Source organism: Budorcas taxicolor, chromosome X, assembly GCF_023091745.1.
Source record: "Budorcas taxicolor isolate Tak-1 chromosome X, Takin1.1, whole genome shotgun sequence".
Classification (NCBI taxonomy): domain Eukaryota; kingdom Metazoa; phylum Chordata; class Mammalia; order Artiodactyla; family Bovidae; genus Budorcas; species Budorcas taxicolor.
Genome location: NC_068935.1, coordinates 121,628,803 through 121,649,198, shown reverse-complemented (window position 1 = coordinate 121,649,198; position 20,396 = coordinate 121,628,803). Strand labels below are relative to the sequence as shown.

The window sequence follows — 20,396 nt, the reverse complement described above, 5'->3', positions numbered from 1 at the left end:
TAAACTAGCTTCCCCCTACTAAATAATATTGGCAAACGCTTACTTAATGAATATTATCTATACACTTAGTAAACTATGTACCACGTTATCACTGTATTGTTACCTCCTTTAGGACAACCACTTTCTTTTTCTTACTCACACATAGTAATCTTTTATTTATTTATTTTGGCTGCACTGTATGACATGCAGGATCTTAGTTCCCCAACCAGGGATCAAACCTGCACCCCCTGCAAGTGAAAGCTCTGAGTCTTAACCACTGAATCACCAGGGAAGTACCCACAACAGGAATCTTAATGCCTAGCTCCTTACCAACACCCATGTGCAGTCTTTCTCTCTTTATTCTAACAAATAAAAAATAGAATATATCTGCTCCTGGTCTTATCCTACTTAATATTTTAATGATAGGCATATTTCAATGCCATGTACACAGTAGGTGCTCAATAAATATTTGGTGAAACAAAAAATGGGAAAGATGAATCACTGAACTGTTAACATTCTTTTCTCCTAAAGACATTGCCCCAAAATACTTTTAAAAAATGATCCCACCTTATCTAAGATATCTCTCAAAGTTGTACATTAATGATTTCTTCATTTCTTCTTAGGATTGGTTTATAAAATCTCTCGTTACTTAATTCTGTCTCCTGGACCTGCCAGTTTATTAGCACTCCATCTTAAAATCTGGCATATGAAAATCAGGAGGATTTCTGAGATATTATCTAACCAGTGCAGACATGGTTACTTACAAATGTGATAAAATAAAAAAGAATAATAATGCCATCCCATGAGGTCCACTCAAGCCACCAGCCAACCAGCCAGCCTTCTCCCCAAATGATGTTACTTTTTGTCTCTACAATGCTAACCTGAGGCAGGTGTGCTTCTCAAGTTTTACTGTGCAGACAGTTCCCCTCAGGATCCAGTTAAAATGCAAATTCTGATTATGATCCAAGAGGTCTACGCCGAACCTGGCAATAGCAGAGGTTTGAATTGCAGTTCTAACATTTCGTAGTGGCATACAGATGAACAAATTAATTTGATTTTTTATCTGTAAACTAGGAATAAGTATAACTATCTTGGAGAGATAATAATATAAGAGTTAAATAATATAATGAATGTAGTTGGCACTTCGTGGGGCTATAACAAATACTTTTTCAATCAATTGGCTTCTACCAATGGAAGTTGGAGGCTCACATTGAGATTATAAGCCAAAAAATAACTGACTTTTCGCCCCACAGAAATGGCTTCTAAGCCAAATTTCCTCTCATCCAGTATTTGTACAGTTGGGTTTTTTTGAACCTAAACACAGGACTTAACATTTATATCTATTAAACTTCATCTTGTTAGCTTTGGCCAGAGTTCCAGCCTGTCAAGATTGTTTTGAATTAAGATTCAGTTACTCAGTGTATTAGCTATTGCTCCAAGCTTTATGTCATCTGCAAATTTGATAAGTATGCCTTCTGTGTCATTATACATATCATTAAAATGTTGAGTAGGACAAGACCAAGAGCAGAGATATTGCACATTTTATTTGTTTTGAAATAAGGACTGTGCATGGGGTGGGGGTAGGAGCTGAAATGATTTGATAAACTGTAAATCCATTTTGCTGAATATCATCCAATCTACATTTCTCCATTTTTCTTTATAAATGTCACAAAATATTTTTGAAATATATTAATTAAATCAAAATACATTATGTCTATGGACTTTTTTCCTTATCTTTCCACTTACAATTCCAAGTAAAAAGTGAAAAAAGATGAATTTGCCATTTCTTAGTGTTAAGGAACCTACGCTATCTCTTAGTAATCATTATTTTGTTTACTAAGTGCTCAATATCAATCTATTAACAATCTATTTGGCAATTTCAACAAACAAGAATTAGTTTTATAGTCATTGGTAGCATATGCATTCTGTGACTGGAGACTGTTAGATACAGTTTTTACACAATTCTCAGAAAGGTTCCATATATTTTTATCATATACAAACACCTGTTCCTATATCTTTGTAGGTAATTCATCTAGTTCTGAAAATAGGTTCATTCATCTAAAGCAGCTCGGTATCCCTTATTCCTTAGATATCTTTTTGTTTACTTACCTCTTAGTCATTTTCATCCTACTTGCTATGCTTTTAGTACCATGATACTTAAAATTAAAAAAAAAAAAGTAGTATGTAATTATGGTTCTTGTTTCTTCTATAATCCACTTTAATTTTGGAAATGATTTTTAAAAATCTAGACTGATAAGAGACCTCGCTGCATAGTCACCATAGTCTCTATAGATGGCTGACTCTCCAGTAGTATACTGTGGATTCCTGTCCCTTGGCAATTATATTTCAACTCTGTTTTAAAATCACTGACAATGAGATAAAACCTTTCTCTTGTCTTTCTGAAAACACTTTAGGAATAAATAATATCTGCTTTATTTTAAAAAGTTTCTTCTATTTTGACATTGTAAAACTCCATACCTTCCCCATACATAGTCATATGAATTCATATATAATGAATCAGCTCAGACAAATGCAGAGACTTCCTTGGTGGTCCACTGGCTAAGACTCTGCACTCCCAATGCAGGGGCCCAGGTTTGATCCCTGGTCAGGGAACTAGATTCCACATGCCACAATTAAGAGTCCACATGCCACAGCTAAGGCTCAGCATGGACAAATATATAAATTTTTAAATGGGTATCTTAATATGAATTATCCTGACGTGCCATCAAATCAAAGGAGACTAAAGCATCTTTCACACATATGTGCATGTGCACACATTAACACACACAGAGATCATGTCTCTATCAGATTCCTCCCTTCTCCTCTGGTCTTCTCATCATTCCTTCACTGGCTCCTTTATAAGAGCTTCTGTGGTAAACAAATACTCAAGGTGATATTGGCTTTTCCTTAAACCAGTGACAGACATGATAAGGGGCCAGGGATTAGCAAGTACTTCCAAGTTACAGGTTTCAAACACAATTTACATCAGCCTCAACAGACAACCAAGGAACCCAACACAGTCAGACGTGTGTGTTTATGTGTCTGTGTGCACACATGCATGTGTGGACACATAGATGTGCAAGATGGTTGAGTGAACTCTCTTTTGATATAGCAGGGCAACTAAAAAAACTAATTTCCTATGTGTTTTAACTGATTCATTTAATGGAAACAACATAATTGTATGTAGATATGAACAGGAAAAGTGAAGTATTATAATGTGGGCTCATTAGGGTTGATGACAAGCCAAAGGTCACATAGATAGTAGAAGGTGGAGCCCAGATGCTACTTAAAGGACTTCAAGTAGCTTGTGGATGTTAAGACATGAGCACTAGAGACAGATCCACAGACAAGAGCAGAGGGCGATGGCACATGGAGTTTAGGGTGAGGTAGAGAAGTATACGGAAAATGCACTTTCATCTTTTCAAAATATTTATATTTATGTTCACTGTACCACCTTTTCTTCATAGAATCCTTCTTAGAAAGGTGTCCTGGGTGCTAAATTTTCCTTCTAACCTGTAGATGCCAAAGGTTTTAAGAAGTTTGGGAAGGACCTGAGCAAATGAGTTTGGATGACACATAGCCAATAGCCATCCCAGCAAAAGAAATTCCAGTCACATCACAGGAGTATCCCAGGACAAATCCTAGAGGTTTTGGCTACTGCTCTCTACTTGACACCAATGAAGCTAGGACTGGACATTAAAACTTCTCCACACATGCCTCAGAAGAGTCAAATGACTTCATCATCACACATATCAAAAGAATCGCTGGGCTGTGCCATGTGATACTTGCTTTTGCCTTACTGATTTCCTGTGTGTGTACACATACAGATCCCTTTGGCAGAAGCTAAATCACATAAGAAACATCATCTTCAAGAATTCTCTTGAACATTCCCACCTTTGGGGCACTGGAAGTCAACTAGAAGCAGATTGGGATAGTGTTTAAGCAGTCTGTTGTGTGATACACAAGCAGAGAACTACTGCCTAGATTCCCATTGTCCTTTTTAAGGAATTCAGTTCACACTTCATGCAAACTAATGGGACTGCTCCTGTATGCATTCCCCAAGGAAAGATTTGATCAAAATTGGTGACATCTCAAGGTGTTTGTTCTCTTCTACTAATGTTACAGAGCAATGAATGTTCATTGTATACATCATCTGTCTTGTCTTTCCTACAGCTTGTTTCAACAGCAATTAAGGGTTTGATAGTTTTTGGCTCTGTTTTTTATGCTTATAAAAATTCTGGTGGTGTTCAAAAACAGACGAACACACTTTCTAAGTGAACAGGAAAAGCAAAGACAAAACTTTTAGTTCCATAAAGCATCACACCAACTCTCCTTTATGGCCAGCATAAGCTGCTGCTGGCTTTACAAAACAATAACTGTATCTTTTCACTTCTCTCTCCTAAAAAATTATCTGCACCTGTTCTCAAGGAGACAAATTTTTCTCTGATTTTAAGGATTTATTAATCTCAGAAGTTAATTCCTAGAAGCAAAAGGCTGTCAATGAAAGAAAACATGAAGTACAGATCTGGGAGATAAATGAGCAGAGGGAAACTCAAGGGTATTTTAAAGTTATTACTGATGCCTTCTCCAGTGTGGAAACGAAAAGTTTACAATGCCTAAATTAAGGCCTTGAGGTAACATTAAATATTGTAATTTTATCTGTACAACTGAAGAAGCCACATGTGGCTGAATCCTAAGATGATCACTATAATGGAGGTTTATGCTTTAGCTATCCCTGTCTAACGTATCTTGGTGAATGGCATCATCCTAAAGCTATTTTTAACAATGAAATATAGGAGAATGTGGGCCAAAATACTTCTGTTGTATAGGCATCTATCCATATGTCCTCAGAGATACTGGGTACCTCTGGGTAGAAAGCACTTGCTTGCCTTTTGAAAATGCACAGAGCTGGCCAGCTCAAAAAAGAATAACTTGACCAATGCATTGCCCATTGGTTAACAGATACACAGTGAAAACACAAGACTTAAATCACATAGAAGATATTACTATCTATGCTTGCATATTACACAAGTCATTTTTTCCACAAATTACCTCTCCTTCACATTCAGTCAGTTCAGTTCAGTTGCTCAGTCATGTCCGACTCTCTGTGACACCATGGACTATAGCACAACAGGCCTCCCTGTCCATCACCAAATCCAGGAGTTGAGTCAAACTCATGTCCATTGAGTCGGTGATGCCATCCAACCATCTCATCCTCTGTTGTCCTCTTCTCCTCCCGCCTTCAATCTTTCCCAGCATCAGGGTCTTTTCCAGTGAGTCAGTTCTTCACAGCAGGTGGCCAAAGTACTGGAGTTTCAGCTTCAACATCAGTCCTTCCAATGAATATTCAGGACTGATTTCCTTTAGGATAGACTGGATGGATCTCCTTGCAGTCCAAGGGACTCTCAAGAGTCCTCTCCAACACCACAGTTCAAAAGCATCAGTTCTTTGGTGCTCAGCTTTCTTTATAGTCCAACTCTCACATCCACACATGACTACTGGAAAAACCATAGCCTTGACTAGATGGATTCTTGTTGGTAAAGTAATGTCTCTGCTTTTCTTTAACAAAGGAGGCAAGAATATACAATGGAATAAAGACAATCTCTTTAACAAGTGGTGGTGGGAAAACTGGCGAACTACTTGTAAAAGAATGAAACTAGATCACTTTCTAACACCACACACAAAAATAAACTCAAAATGGATTAAAGATCTAAACGTAAGACCAGAAGCTATAAAACTCCTAGAGGAGAACATAGGCAAAACACTCTCCGACATAAATCACAGCACGATCCTCTATGATCCACCTCCCAGAATTCTGGAAATAAAAGCAAAAGTAAACAAATGAGATCTAATTAAAATTAAAAGCTTCTGCACAACAAAGGAAAATATAAGCAAGGTGAAAAGACAGCCTTCGGAATGGGAGAAAATAATAGCAAATGAAACAACTGACAAACAACTAATCTCAAAAATATACAAGCAACTTATGCAGCTCAATTCCAGAAAAATAAACGACCCAATCAAAAAATGGGCCAAAGAACTAAATAGACATTTCTCCAAAGAAGACATACGGATGGCTAACAAACACATGAAAAGATGCTCAACATCACTCATTATTAGAGAAATGCAAATCAAGACCACAATGAGGTACCACTTCACACCAGTCAGAATGGCTGCGATCCAAAAATCTGCAAGCAATAAATGCTGGAGAGGGTATGGAGAAAAGGGAACCCTCTTGCACTGTTGGTGGGAATGCAAACTAGTACAGCCACTATGGAGAACAGTGTGGAGATTCCTTTAAAAATTGCAAATAGAACTGCCTTATGACCCAGCAATCCCACTGCTGGGCATACACACCAAGGAAACCAGAATCGAAAGAGACACATGTACCCCAATGTTTATCACAGCACTGTTTATAATAGCCAGGACATGGAAACAACCTAGATGTCCATCAGCAGATGAATGGATAAGAAAGCTGTGGTACATATACACAATGGAGTATTACTCAGCCATTAAAAAGAATACATTTGAATCAGTTCTAATGAGATGGATGAAACTGGAGCCGATTATACAGACTGAAGTAAGCCAGAAAGAAAACCACCAATACAGTATACTAACACATATATATGGAATTTAGAAAGATGGTAATGATGACCCTGTAGGCAAGACAGCAAGAGACACAGATGTGTAGAGCGGACTTTTGGACTCTGAGGGAGAGGGTGGGATGATTTGGGAGAATGGCATTGAAACATGTATACTATCATGTAAGAAACGAATCACCAATTTATGTTTGATGCAGGATACAGGATGCTTGGGGCTGGTGCAAAGGGATGATCCAGAGAGATGATATGGGGTGGGAGGTGGGAGGGGGGTTCATGTTTGGGAACTCATGTATACCTGTGGTGGATTCATGTCAATGTATGGCAAAACCAATACAGTATTGTAAAGTAAAAATAATAATAATAATAATAAAAACAACAAAAAAGAAAAATTAAAATAAATATGCTGTCTAGGTTGGTCATAACTTTTCTTCCAAGGAGTAAGCATCTTTTAATTTCATGGCTGCAATCACCATCTGCAGTGATTTTGAAGCCCCCCAAAATAAAGTCTGACACTGTTTCCACTGTTTCCCCATCTGTTTCCCATGATGATGGGACCAGATGCCATGATCTTCGTTTTCTGAATGTTGAGCTTTAAGCCAACTTTTTCACGCTCCTTTTTCACTTTCATCAAGAGGCTTTTTAGTTCCTCTTCACTTTCTGCCATAAGAGTGGTATCAGCTGCATATCTGAGGTTATTGATATTTCTCCCAGCAATCTTGATTCCAGCTGTGCTTCCTCCAGCCCAGCGTTTCTCATGATGTACTCTGCATAGAAGTTAAATAAGCAGGGGGACAATATATAGCCTTGACGTACTCCTCTTCCTACTTGAACCCAGTCTGTTGTTCCATGTCCAGTTCTAACTGTTGCTTCCTGACCTGCATACAGGTTTCTCAAGAGGCAAGTCAGGTGGTCTGGTACTCCCATCTCTTTCAGAATTTTCCAGCTTATTGTGATCCACACAGTCAAAGGCTTTGGCATAGTCAATAAAGCAGAAATAGATGTTTTTCTGGAACTCTCTTGCCTTTTCCATGATCCAGCAGATGTTGGCAATTTGATCTCTGATTCCTCTGCATTTTCTAAAACCAGCTTGAACATATCAAAGTTCATGGTTCATGTACTGTTGAAGCCTGGCTTGGAGAATTTTGAGCATTACTTTACCAGCATGCGAGATGAGTGCAATTGTGCAGTAGTTTGAGCATTCTTTGGCACTGCCTTTCTTTGGGATTGGAATGAAAACTGACCCTTTCCAGTCCTGTGGCCACTGCTGAGTTTTCCAAATTTGCTGGCATATTGAGTGCAGCACTTTCACAGCATCATCTTTCAGGATTTGAAATAGCTCAATGGGAATTCCATCACCTCCACTAGCTTTGTTTGTAGTGATGCTTCCTAAGGCCCACTTGACTTCACATTCTAGGATGTCTGGCTCTAGGTGAGTGATCATACCATCGTGATTATCTGGGCTGTGAAGATATTTTTTGTACAGTTCTTCTGTGTATTCTTGCCACATCTTCTTAATATCTTCTGCTTCTGTTAGGTCCATACCATTTCTGTCCTTTATTGAGCCCATCTTTGCATGAAATGTTCCCTTGGTATCTCTAATTTTCTTGAAGACATCTCTTCACATTAGATTCCTTATAAATTTGTCATGCTACATACTATTCTGTCAATTAATTTCATTTGAACAAATGCTATTCAAGGAAGACATATGAGCCAGATCAGTAGGTTTCCACTTAAATGTATCACCTGGAGGGCCTGTTAAAGTCCAGAATGCTGAGCTTCACCCCTGGAGTTTCTGATTTAGTGTGTCTAGGGTGGAGCCCAAGAACTTGCATTTCTAACAAATATCCAGGTGATGCTGTTGTTGCTGACCTGAGGACCTCAGTTTGAGAACCACTACTCTAGCAATGCTAGTGGGTTAGATCAGCAGTTCTCAACTCCGGATGCACATTTTAATCATCTCGAGACTTTTCAAAAACGAAATTTTGGGTCCATCCCAGAGATAATAAATTATAATATTAGGGAATAGCCCACTAGAATCCCCACTTGTAGTTTTTAGTGCTTTTCTGGTGATTCAAGGATGAATCCAGAGGTGAAAACAGAAGTTTTAGATAAACGCCAATTAATTTCAGCTAAAAAGTTTCTTAAAGAAGCAAATACATTTGACCCACATTCAGTAATTCTTCCTAGGGCGTGTGACCTTACATTTGTAACATGATAATACACAGTTAAAATGTGGAAATTACTTTCCTGGGCCTAAAAGAAAGAATGGAAAATAAAGAAATAAAACACTGTTCTCTCTCACAGTCATGGATTTTTGCAGCTTGGGTTATTTTCCAATAACAGCACCACATGAAGTGAGCTTGAGCAACACAGGAAGTAGAGAAGATGGTATCTTCTGGAAAACGATGTTAGAGAACCAAAAGGACTAACTTCAGTGATCATAAAACAGTGATACTTAAGGTGTAGATGCAGAGTTTGAACAAAATTTTTTTAAAAAATGTTAGAGCAGAACAAAGCAGTATTTGTAAAATAATTGAGGTTTTGTATAATGTGATTTTAAATATGCACGTGGAACTCATATATTTGATATTATCAGTAGACATCAATCTACATCCCCCAAGTTTACGTATTTCAAGTTAGTCAATATTTTTTTATTCCATTCACTCACTAATTTATTTGGATATTATCTCATATTTAGGCATATATGGAATTTTTGGTTGAGACAACCAGTGATGTCTTTCTGAGGGAGATGGCCTTTGAACTGGCCTTCATACAATAACTAGGTATTCATCAAATAATTCAAGAGTAGAAAATCCCTTTAAGCAGAAGAAACCACAGAGGTGAAGAAATGCTAGTAAGAAAGTAAAAAGTAACTTGTGAGGATATGAAGGTGAAAGGTAATACACTACAAGATTATGGAGCCTTTAACATCAGGATAAGGACATTTTCCTTTTATTTAGACAAGTTTCTAAATACTGTCTCTTCCAGTATTAGAAACCTGCTTATTTCTCCTCACCCCTCTTCATCCTTTCCTCCTATTCAAAGAGACCTTTAAATTTTCAAAGATGAGTCCAAATGGTGGCCTAATATCTGTATTGCTAGTCCTCATTTGAAATTACAGAACTCTACAGCCATAGTTTATTTTGGGGGCTCCAAAATCACTGCAGATGGTGAATGCAGCCATGAAATTAAAAGACACTTACTCCTTGGAAGGAAAATTTTGACCAACCTAGACAGCATATTAAAAAGCAGAGACATTACTTTGCCAACAAAGGTCCATCTATTCAAGGCTATGGTTTTTCCAGTAGTCATGTACAGGTGTGAGAGTTGGACTATAAAGAAAGCTGAGCACTGAAGAATTGATGCTTTTGAACTGTGGTGTTGGAGAAGACTCTCAAGAGTCCCTTGGACTGCAAGGAGATCAACCAGTCCATCCTAAAGGATATCAGTCCTGAGCATTGATTGGAAGGACTGATGTTGAAGCTGAAACTCCAATATTTTGGCCACCTGATGCAAACAACTGACTCATTGGAAAATACCCTGATGCTGGGAAAGATAGAAGGCAGGAGGAGAAGGGGATGACAGAGGATGAGATGGTTGGATGGCATCACCAACTCAATGGACATGAGTTTGACTCAACTCCTGGAGTTGGTGATGGACAGGGAGGCCTGGCATGCTGCAGTCCACGGGGTCACAAAGAGTCGGACACAACTGAGCGACTGAACTGAACAGTTACAGATGACCATGGGCAGTTAGAGATCCTGAAGAAATAAATTATCTGTCACATGAACTGAGTATTTCAATTATCTAGTGGTGTGTAGCAAACATCCCAACATTAGGCGGCTTACAAAAACAACTTATCTTGCATGATTCTGTGAACTGACCAGGCATTTCTTTTGCTTCAGATGATGTTGGCTGAGAGACATGAGAGCTAAAAATGGCTGCAATCACATGGCCACCTGCCCGATGGTTGTAAAGCCTGCACTTTCAGCTGGATGATTTACTTCTCCTCCAGACAGGATTCTCCACAGAGCTACTTGGGCTTTTTCGCAATATGGCATATGGGTTTTAAGCAGGAACATTCCCAAAGGTTAATGAGGAAGCTGCAGATCTCTTGGATATTATACAATATCACTTCAGTTGTGTTCCATTCCAAACAAGTCAGAGGCATAGACCAGACTCAAATAGAGGGAAAATAAAGCCTACCTGTTGGTGGAGTGGCAAGATCACATTACAAAAGAGTACATGAGATAGGAGATAGACCTGAGGCCATCTTTGAAAATATCATCTACCACACTTATTACACAAGTCTATATACTAACCCACACACAGAGACATCAAGGCTCAACAGTAAATGTGATGAAAAACTTATACAAAACAATACAACCTTTATATGCCGTCTTAAAAACGAACAAGAAATTTAAAATTTGACTGAGAAAATAAAGATCTACCCTGATATTCATCAGGATGGAATAGCAGATACAGATAAAACCAGCTGGAAAGCTAGCAGCTAAATAGCAGATCCTAAATCATTACAAATTCCAAGTAGCAAAGTAGAGTTGAGTTTTAATTAAGAAATGTGATATCTATACTTTTTGTGAACACCTTTATTCTTCAACTTGATTATGGTACTGATGGTGATAGTAGAAGGATCAGAAGTAGAAGCAAAAAGAAAAACATCATTTATTGAATTCTTCTCTACTGGAAGACATCATCTAATCCTCATCCAACATTTAATTCTCACAACCATCCTATGAGAAAAGTACTACCATCTAAATTTTGCAAAGACAAAAGGGAAGCTTGAAGAAATTATTTATTTTCCCCAAGGGACACTGCAAGTTGGAAAGACAGGGTTCCAATTCAGGGTTTGACTTTTTTTTTTTCTATAAAAGGCCAGAAAATAAACATTTTTGGCTGTGTGGGTCACATGGTCTCTGTTACTGTTATTCACCTCTGTGGTTTTATCACAGAAGCAGCCATACGGCTTCCTTGATCACTCAGTGGTAAAGAATTTGCTTGCCAATGCAGGAGACAGGGGTTCAATCCCTGGTTCAGGAAGATCCCACATGCCGTGGAGCAACTAAGTCTGTACACCACAACTGTGCTCTAGAGCCCTGGAGCCACAACTACTGAAGCCTCACCCTACAACAAGAAGTCACTGCAATGAGACCCTCATGCACAGCAATGAAGAGTAGAGCCCTCCTGCCAAAACTAGAGAAAAGCCCACACAGCAATGAAGACTCAGCAGAGACAAAAGTAAATAAATAGAAATTATATTTTTAAAAAGCACCCATAGACACTATGTAAACTACTGAGCATAGTTGTTTTTTAAAAAAGTCATTTACAGAAAGAAATAGTGGGCCAGATTTGGCCTCCAGGCAAGAGTTTTCTGACCCCTGTTATTACTGAAGACTGATCTAAACTTCTTGACTCAGATTTTATGAAAAAATTGTCTCTATATCTTTACAGCTGATGCAACATCTAGCACAGCATCATGTGTTCACATGTACTCAATAAATATAGTTGTTGGAATGACCAATAAATAATTCGACTATGTGAGTGTCTATTATTTCCTAGGCATTATTATAAGCACTTGTTGTATATCACTGAACAAAATATAGAAATCCTGGTCTATGAGTGGTTTAAAAATCTATAAAGTGCCCAAATGATACAGTGTGTCTGTATTCTACTGCTGCCATAACAAATTATCACAAACACAATGGCCTAAAACAACATATTTATTATCTTACTATTCTGTAGGTCAGAAGTCCAACATGAGTCTCATCAGACTAAAATGAAGCCCTTGGCAAACCTGTGTTACTTTCTAGAGGATCTGTTTCCTAGCTGATGATGATTCTTGGTACAATGCAATCCTTTAAACACAGATCCCCACATCTCAGAATGAGCAAACTTCACTGAGTCATTCTCCTGCTGCCATTTTTCTTTCTGACTACACGCAAATGTAATGAGGGGGTTCTCTGATTTTAAGCACTCATGTGATCAGATTCAGCCCACGTAGATAATTCAGGACAATCTCCTTATTTTAATCACATCTTCAAAGTCCCTTCTGCCATGTAAGGTAACATATTCACAGGTTCTAGAGATTAGGACCTAGACATCTTTAAGTAACCATGATCTGTCTACTACAAATATCATCACAACTTTATACTCAATCTGATGAATTTGATTTTTGCCAGTGGACAATATTTCCAGTGAGCTGATACATAATACAAATGCTATTGACCTGTGTGGTAATCCATTCATATTGAAAAGAATTACACCTTCTCTAGCTTTGCCCAAACCTGATAGATTTATGCCTAATGATTGAGTCAGTCCTAAATGAGATAAGAGTGTCTCAGAAATTCTTACCTAAGATTAAAAACATTAAAAGCAAGGTGTTTTTTACCATAAGCCTGACACATCGGGTAGGAATGTTCCATTTTGAACACATACATTGCCCTGGGTCCTGCCTAAAAATAGGATTCCTACATGTGCCTGACCATGACGTGTTAGCCCAGGCCATTTGACTAGGCCTCTGCTTTGGTTTTCTGACTTACCTTTCAATCCCATTCATTGATTAGAATGTTAACTGAAACATTAGATAGAATAAAGCTGACATCTTCCTTGACCCTTGCCAATCTATTCAATTGTGCTTATGTTCCAGGCACCCAGGTCCTCTTCCAACTGATATGGACAACACCCAACCATAACCCAAGACTCTCAGCTCCAGGAAAGCCACTTACTCAAGATTCCTGATGACAGTTCAGTTCAGTTCAGTTGCTCAGTCGTGTCCGACTCTTTGTGACCCCATGAACCGCAGCATGCCAGGCCTCCTTTTCTGTCACCAACTCCCAGAGTCCACCCAAACCCATATCCATTGAGTCAGTGATGCCATCCAACCATCTTATCCTCTGTCATCCCCTTCTCCTCCTGCCCTCAATCTTTTCCAGCATCAGTGTCTTTTCAAATGAGTCAGTTCTTCACATCAGGTGGCCAAAGTATTGCAAAGTTTCCGCTTCAACATCAGTCCTTCCAGTGAACACCCAGGACTGATCTCCTTTAGGATGGACTGGTTGGATCTCCTTGCAGTCCAAGGGACCCTCAAGAGTCTTCTCCAACACCACAGTTCAAAAGCATCAATTCTTCGGCACTCAGCTTTCTTCACAGTCCAACTCTCACATCCATACATGACCACAGGAAAAACCATAGCCTTGAATACATGGACCTTTGTTGGCAAAGTAATGTCTCTACTTTTCAATGTGCTATCTAGGTTGGTCATAACTTTTCTTCCAAGGAGTAAGCGTCTTTTAATTTCATGGCTGCAGTCACCATCTGCAGTGATTTTGGAGCCCCCCAAAATAAAGTCTGACACTGTTTCCACTGTTTCCCCATCTATTTCCCATGAAGTGATGGGACCAGATGCCATGATCTTCGTTTTCTGAATGTTGAGCTTTAAGCCAACTTTTTCACTCTCCTCTTTCACTTGCATCAAGAGGCTTTTTAGTTCCTCTTCACTTTCTGCCATAAGGGTGGTGTCATCTGCATATTTGAGGTTATTGATATTTCTCCCAGCAATCTTGATTCCAGCTTGTGCTTCTTCCAGCCCAGCGTTTCTCATGATGTACTCTGCATAGAAGTTAAATAAGCAGGGGGACAATATACAGCCTTGACGTACTCCTTTTCCTATTTGGAGCCAGTCTGTTGTTCCATGTCCAGTTCTAACTGTTGCTTCCTGACCTGCATATAGGTTTCTCAAGAGGCAGGTCAGGTGGTCTGGTATTCCCATCTCTTTCAGAATTTTCCACAGTTTCTTGTGATCCACACAGTCAAAGGCTTTGGCATAGTCAATAAAGCAGAAATAGATGTTTTTCTGGAACTCTCTTGCTTTTTTGATGATCCAGCAGATGTTGGCAATTTGATCTCTGGTTCCTCTGCCTTTTCTAAAACCAGCTTGAACATCTGGAAATTCACGGTTCACCTATTGCTGAAGCCTGGCTTGGAGAATTTTGAGTATTACTTTACTAGCATAATGGAATATTACTCCGTCATTAAAAAGAATGCATTTGAATCAGTTCTAATGAGGTGGATGAAACTGGAGCCTATTATTCAGAGTGAAGTAAGTCAGAAAGAAAAACACCAATACAGTATATTAACACATATATATGAAATTTTAAAAGATGGTAATGATGACCCTATATGCAAGACAGCAAAAGAGACACAGATGTGAAAAACAGTCTTTTGGACTCTGTGGGAGAAGGTGAGAGTGGGATGATTTGAGAGAATAACATTGAAACATGTATATTACCACATGTGAAATATATTACCAGTCCAGGTTCAATGCATGAGACAGGGTGCTCAGGGCTGGTGTACTGGGGTGACCCTGAGGGATGGGATGGGGAGGGATGTGGGAGGGGCTTCAGGATGGAGGACACATGTACACCCATGGCTGATTCATGTCAACGTATGGCAAAAACCACTACAATATTGTAAAGTAATTAGCTTCCAATTAAAATAAATAATTTTTTAAAAAGAAAGTTGTTCCTGTAAGAATTTTAAATAAGTATTTTCAAAATTCTATGGTCATCTACCAGGATATCATATAATCCCTTCTTAGTGTATCTTTATTAATAGTTTAATTAAAAATTAGCCAGGTAACCCTTGGATTAAAGGCAAGAAAAAAAGTCTATGAGATACCATTTTTGCATGGCTACCATTGGAAAATATGCTCTTCTTGAGCCAGAGGAGAAGGTTTCAACAGAGTTTCAATGACCATGAAACTACACTTTAATCTCGTGATTCTCAAATTTTAACCTGCACACAAATCCCCCAAGGGTTTTGTTCAAAATTCACATTCTGATTCCATAATTGTAGGATGGGTCCTGAAAGTGAATTTCTAACAATTTCCCAGGTAATGCTCAAGCTACTGGTCTGCAGACCATATCTTGGGTGCCAAGGTTTTTGTAGACATTGCAAATATCATCAGTGAAATTTCTAATGTAAGCTGCCACTGTATTTCTCCTATGCCAATAGTTTTAGAGATTTTCCCTATTAACACCTTTTACTCAAGAGGATAATTGCTTTGATAACCAGTTTTTAAAGAGACTGAACCTTGTAGTTAGTTTGAATTTAATCACTATACAAAATGTGGCTTATGCAATGATTAAGAAATGATAATATCCCTGGCAGACAGAGAAATTATGTTTAAGCTACACTTTTCCTTTAAAAATTCCTTTTTCTAAGACTCAATTGACATGCAGCTTTTGAGAAATGTTATTGAAGACATCATAGCCTGTTAGTGATACAGTGTAAAGTCCAACAGTCCCACTCAAAGCAAAGCTGACATGTCCATAAGAATAAAACAGATTCTCATCTCATGTGAGCATCTCCCAGTAATGAGATAGCTCTTGGGATAACCTGCCTGACCAGGAGAGCCAATCCTGACAGCCCTTAATTCGTAATGACAAATTGAAGAGCCTTAAAAGTAAAAGTAGCTGTGTTTTTCCAGTGCTTGCCCTATTAGATTTTAGGCATGCCCTAGACGTATAAAACTGCATTCTCACCAATCCATTTTCATGCACCTAAAATCACTTATTTGGGCTAAGGATTCAAGAGTATAATTTCTAAACCAAAATGATAGATGTACAGTCATTACACAGCAAAAAATTCTTCTATAGCAGTATTCAAAATCTGCCAGCCCTCACAAAAAATTTGAAAAATTTCCCCTTTGTTCTCAGTTTCTCCCTGCTTTAATCATTTGATATACTGTATAAAGTTGTGCATATACTAAATTTCAATTAGAGAAATCTTATTTTAAATGCACTTAAAATAAGTTAGTGTTTTCTGTGATGAATCCTATGTAAAGAAATAAATTCTTCTTTATGAATAGTCATCTCCAAACACCTGCTAACATATTTTGCAAGTTCTATGTTCATATATCTCTTTATTTCCATGTAGACTATATCTGTATGTTCACTTTATACATGACTCTAAATATCTCTTTTATGTTCCAGTCAAGGAAAGGGAAACTAGCACCCATGGTATGGAGAAGTACCTGGGCTAGCAAGAGCATGAGGTGGTTACAGGCCTCAGGATTGCAAGGGCAAGGGAAGAGATCAATTTCCTAGAATCCAGGAAGACCAGTGGTTGTACACAAGGGCCAATCTATGCCCTTTAATATGGAAATACAGTCACTTCCCTCCCACTGGTCAAATCTCATCTCAACTGATGATATCCATAGAAGTCAGACTTCTAAAGCACAGAGCATAGTACATAAGCATGGAGATGGAACTTGTGGGACCACACAAAGAATACTAGGCACAGTGGAAGGTACAAGTAGTATACAGGAAATACAGTAATTAAAGGAAAATTCACTTACGAAATGTCAAGAACACTGATCTCTCCGTCAGCAACTCCAAAAGGTCAACAGCCAGAGTTTGATGCTCCAGTTAGGAGACTGGATGGTCCATCTCTGTAGAATAACAATGAAATGAAAAGCTAGATTAAAAACTTGGAAGATAAAATTGAGAAAAATTTTCCAAATGTAAAGCAAAAGACAGAAATGAAGAGTGACAGAAGAAAAGTAAATCAAGCCAAGAGTTTCAACATACAACATGACTATCCATAATATACTTCTAGAAAGAAAACTTTAACTCAGGAGAATGTTTCCAGATGGATTTTCAGATTGAAAGAACTCACCAAATACCAACACAATAGATTAAACCAGGCCCTCATCAAAGGAACATTACAATGGAATTTAAGAACACCAGGAGACAGAATTTCCTGATGGTCCAGTGGATAGGACTCCACGCTTCACTGCTGAGGGCCCAGGTTCAATGCCTGGTCCCTACTTGGGGAACTAAGATCTCACAAGTCCCATGGTACAGCCAAGAAAAGGAACACTGGGAGATAGTGAATATTCTTCCAGAGGAAAGGTTGGGGGGTAACCAGGTCCGATACAAAGGATCAGAAATCAGACCACTTCTAACCTTTTAACATCAACACAAGAAGCTAGAAGGCAATGGAGTAATGACTCCAAAACTTTGGGGAACATGGTATCTAACCTATAACCCTACCTTCAAGCAAACTTCAAACCAAATAAAACATTTTTCAAGTGTGTAAGATCTTGAAAATTTATCTCTAAGCATCTTTTTTTCCATTTAGCTACTGAAATAAGTGTTGTACCAAAATGGAATGCGTAAACCAGAACAGAGGAGGAAACAGGATGTAGGAAACACAGATCTCAGAGACAAAGGCACCTCAGAACAACTCATATGCACCAGGCACAGAAAGTGTTAGTAATCAGTTCAATTTACAACTTAACAAAATATCTCGTGTGTTTGAATACATTAAGGGGAGATTTAGATAATTTGGGAAAGGAACTGAACTAGTGAGAAGTACATGAAAAATAAGTAACCATAACACAAGGCAATTATTAGGTTCAGGGTAAAATATTCTGCAAGAAACAAAAAATGATTCACAATATATTATGTAATTCAGCTATGGATAATGTTTACATAGCTACACTAATGTAAACATTGAAGATTGCACTAACGTAACCTATCATATAACTATATTGCCAGGACAGAATGGCAGGAAATCTTAATATATGTGCATGGAGAGAAAAGAAAGCTAAATTATTTTCCTTACTAAGATGTCAATCAGCATATTCAAATCTTGGAAATCAAAAAGTCAAAATGAAAAAATGCTATTAAAAAATGGAAATAAATACCCAAAGATGCAACTAAAATACTACTAATTTTTTCTGTAATAATTTATGCAGAATTAATGTGTGGAAATATATTTTTGTATTTAAATTTAGTGAACATTTTAAAGTAAGTTAAAATATGAAAAATGATTTTCAATATTTTAAGTTTAAATATCAATACTATAAAGAATGTGCTTCTGTCATTTTTGAGGTATGGCATCTCACAAATTACAGTATGCAATTCTCATCTTTCTTTTAATGATTATTTTTTTAATATGCTTACCAGAAAGGGGAAATGTCTGTTATTCTTGCTGTTTAATTAAAAAACTAAAGTGATTCTTCCTACTGTTATGGTTAATAAAACAAATACAAAACCTAGAAGCATCTTTGTGAATTTGTACAATTTGTATCATACTGATGAATCTCTGTATTAGAATTATATTGTCATGATTAAAACTCCTTCTGAAAATACATATAGTCCCTATTGAAATGCTGGAATTTTGAAATAACTGAAACTCATTGCTATATAATAGATGAAAATTATAAACCTTATTTTGTAAGACTAACATTCTGTATGAAGATTCTGATGACTAAGTTCTAATAATGATATTTTTCCTAAGACAATTTAAAGCCTGTACTTTACAATTCAAGTAATGTTGCTTCAATATGCCAACACTATAGTACATCACCAATACAATTTTCAGGACTTCCCTGGTGGTCTAGTGGCTAAGACTCCAGGCTCCTAATATAGGGGGCCCAGATGCGAACCCTGGTCAGGGAGCTAGATCCCAAACAACACAACTAAAAGTTCACATGCCACAACTAAGATCATCCATGCTGCAATTTTAAAAGATCCTACATACTGCTGCTAAGACTCAGCACAGTCAAATAAATAATGAGATACTTTTTGAAATGTGATTTTTCTCATCCACTTTGTATGCGTGCCTGCATGCTCAGTCACTAAGTTGTACCTAACTCTTTGTGACCCCCATGGACTGTAGTTCTCCATTCTCCTCTCTCCATGTGACTTCCTAGGCAAGAATACTGGAGTGGGTTGCTATTTCCTCCTCCAGGGGATCTTCCCAACCCAGGGATCCAATCAGTGTCTCCTATATGACAGGTGGATTCTTTACACTAAACTGCCTGGGAAGCCCCTCCACTTTGTATAATGTCCTTCAAAATCTATGATAATAAAAATTTATCTTGCTCATTTCAACATTCTCCTAATTAGGACAAAAGAAGTGGATGATGGGTGCATATTTAGTTAAGTGAGTGGACATAATATGAGAACTATGCTAACAAAATACAAAGGTTTACCTGCAATTCATTTGCACAGTAATTTGAAAAGAATCTGTTACTGCTTTCATCATGCAAAACAAAAAGGAAAACCAAAGTGGTAAAATATTATGATAAATTCATACATTTTACAGTGAAAAATAGTAGTATCAGGTTCTTTGATGCATTTTTAATCCTGAAACATATCATATTTAACTTTTAGCTAATGCTGATATTCAAAATGATGATAGTATTTGAGTGTGGCAATTAATCTTGCACCTGGTTTATTTTCAGTTTCAAGGCACTATTTCCAATGTTTGTGATCCAATCCCAACCTGGTTTCTTAACAAATAGAACAAATGAGGGGATGGATCCAGTAATTAAAAAAACCTCCCAACAAAGAAATGTCCAGGTCTGGATGGCTTTACTGGTGAACACTACCAAATATTTAAATAAGAATTAATACTAATTCTACTTGAACTCTGCCAAATTTAAAGAGAAGGCATGATCCTTTCAAACTCATTTTATGAAGCCACCATTACCCTGATACCAAATTCAGACAACACTACAAAAAAAAAAAGAAAAGAAAATCACAGACCAATATCTCAAAATGAACATAGATGCAAAAATATTCAAAAAACAGCAAACTAAATTCAACAGTATATTAAAGTATCATAAACCAAAATAAAGTGTGGTCTATCCCTAAGATGCAATGAGAGTTCAACACATGCAAATTAATATAATACACTAAAGTAACAAAATGAAGTGTAAAAACCATATGATCATCTCAATAGATACAGTAAAAGTATTTCACAAAATTCAGTATTCATTCATGATAA

The 20,396-nt window shown here is 37.6% G+C and overlaps 1 non-coding gene across 1 annotated transcript; it reads left to right on the top strand.

Annotated features, from left to right (window-relative positions):
* The first annotated feature begins 2,520 nt into the window (after nt 1-2,520).
* Nucleotides 2,521-2,592, top strand: TRNAG-CCC (transfer RNA glycine (anticodon CCC)). Its single transcript has one exon. It is a non-coding gene; the product is annotated as a tRNA-Gly (tRNA).
* Nucleotides 2,593-20,396: the final 17,804 nt, after the last annotated feature.